This window comes from Aplysia californica, unplaced genomic scaffold, assembly GCF_000002075.1.
Source record: "Aplysia californica isolate F4 #8 unplaced genomic scaffold, AplCal3.0 scaffold00178, whole genome shotgun sequence".
In the NCBI taxonomy this organism is placed as follows: Eukaryota; Metazoa; Mollusca; class Gastropoda; order Aplysiida; family Aplysiidae; genus Aplysia; species Aplysia californica.
In genome coordinates this window covers 323,335-325,764 of record NW_004797448.1, presented here as the reverse complement: position 1 = coordinate 325,764, position 2,430 = coordinate 323,335, and positions in this window count along the sequence as shown.

Sequence of the window (2,430 nt, the reverse complement as noted above, 5' to 3'; positions counted from 1 at the left end):
CGATTTCATTTAAAACATCTAATGATACCTTTAAAAGAGCGATTTCCGTACTGTGGTGCCTTTTATAAGCAGATTGAAAAGGTTCTTCCATGTCAACAGTAACATAAAACGTTGTGTTCTGACTAAAAGAAAATCACTCCAAATATTCATTTTTTTTGGTCCCTTGTCCATTTCTATGATATTGACGCCGTCTGCTCTAATGAGTCACGAGGGATGTGGGCACCCGCTATCCCGTTCCCTACTGGAACCATCTTTAATGTCACCTTGAAGTTCCGAAATGGTGGGCACAGTCTCTGCTATGGTGACCTTGTTAGTATTAGCCTATTCTAACGGGCCAACACAAGTGAAGAGAGGACCTTAGTAGGTAGCTAGTACAGTGGCAGATATTATTTTTGGGGTTTCGTAAGGGGTTTGCAGTTAGCAAGTTCACAATTGGGTTAAAGACTTAATACTTATTTAAATATGAAGTTGCAGAGATTCCGACACAGGGTCCTCGAACCCGAGTCGAGAGGGAATAATTTTCACACAATATTGTATCCCCTCGACTCAGGGGGAGCGGCCTCAAACTCCCCAATCAAGCACCTTGTGTCTGCATCTACACGGTCTCGTCACACATTTGTGTAATTTCCAAAATGACGTTTGAAAATGAATCTTAAATTTGACAAATCATTAACTATGTATATGCTACCAGCAAAATCTAGATAGATGTGCTTTGGTTGGACAAGTTACAGTCTGACAATAGTGGACGAGTGTGTGTGTGTGTGTGTGTGTGTGTGTGTGTGTGTGTGTTTGTGAGCGTGTGTGTGTGTGTGTGTGTGTGTGTGTGTGTGTGAGTGTGTGTGTGTGTGTGTGTGTGTGTGAGAGAGAGAGAGAGAGAGAGAGAGAGAGAGAGAGAGAGAGAGAGAGAGAGAGAGAGACAGGGACAGAGACAGAGATAGAGAGAGAGCATGATAGATAGAGAGAGAGAGAGTAAAGAGAGAGGAAGATGATAACTTGAGAGATGTAGAGAGGGACAATGATTGAGACACGCGGATTCGAGAGAAAGAGAGAGAGACACACAGAGCCAGACAGAGAGAGAGCTTAGCCATGTTTAATATGGTAGCGCACAATGTTCTCTCGCGCTATAATTCCCGAAAAAGAATATATATATATTTTTGTGTTTTTTAAATAAAAACACACTTTCCCATCTGTGTCTCTCAGATATGAGCGGCGGGGCGACAGGATATATATATATATATATATATATATATATATATATATATATATATATATATATATATATATATATATATATATATATATATATATATATATATATACACATTTAATTTTTTTTTTTTTTTTTTTTAAAATTTTACCACCGCAGGCGCTATCGATGAGCTTTACTGACCACCGACTTTCTCTCAGCTCCAGCTCCGATTCAAATAAGATTTGTATATTTGTCGCTTTGCTGTAGCGTAACTTGCTAACACACATCTTTGCGATCAAAAGAATGTTTAACTGGGCTTCTGCTACACCTTGCCCTCGTTCACTGAAACCAAAAAGTTTGTTACAGTCAGTCATGGGAAAACGGGAGGAAGTTTTGAGAAAAATCGTATGAAATACGTATTTCCAGAAGTTTTTAAATAAGGTACAATGAATAAACATGTGCTCAATAACGTCTTTGACACCACAGTGCTCACACAGTTCAGTATTTTTAATGCCTAGGCGATTGAGTAAAATGTTACTTGGGAAGATGTTATGGAGGATTTTAAAATGCAAGAATCTAAGTCGAGATTCTTTCGTTGACCTGTGTGCTATGTTGTATTTACATGCTATGTCAATGTTCATTTTTCTCATCCAAAAATTCCGACCGAAAATTTCTGCATGTCTTCTGTAATTTTAGAAGTTGTCTGATCTCTCTGTTCGATTTGCTCAGTATCTTTAGAACAGTTTTCTTACCATTCGTATTTATTACCTCTCTGGTATTTACCAAAAGTTCCTCGGGGTTGTTGTCACTGACGTCTTGCTTCCACTGTGTAGGAAGAGCATTCATCAACGCATAATAGTCAAAATCAAAGGCAGCATATGTCCCTGTGATATGAGACAATTCCTCCTTACTTTTTAATATTCTCCTATCATACAGGTGATATACATATTTAATACCCGATTTCATCCATCTTTTTAGGTACAATGATTTCCCTTTATACTTTATGTTTCGGTTATTGGACAAAGGTTCCATAAGTATCTCTATCGTGGAACTTGGTTCTTTTTTATAAAAGTCATTTTGATCCATGTATCAATCCGTTTTCTTGCAGTTTGCTGTAGCCGAAAAAAAGTAATCACACCCTCCTACCTCCGTAAAAGCTAAGTCTGAAATTCTGTTGGGAGTGTTGTTGGGTCTGCCATCGGTAACAGTTGCCATACGGTTTTACCAATTTAATAGAAAAA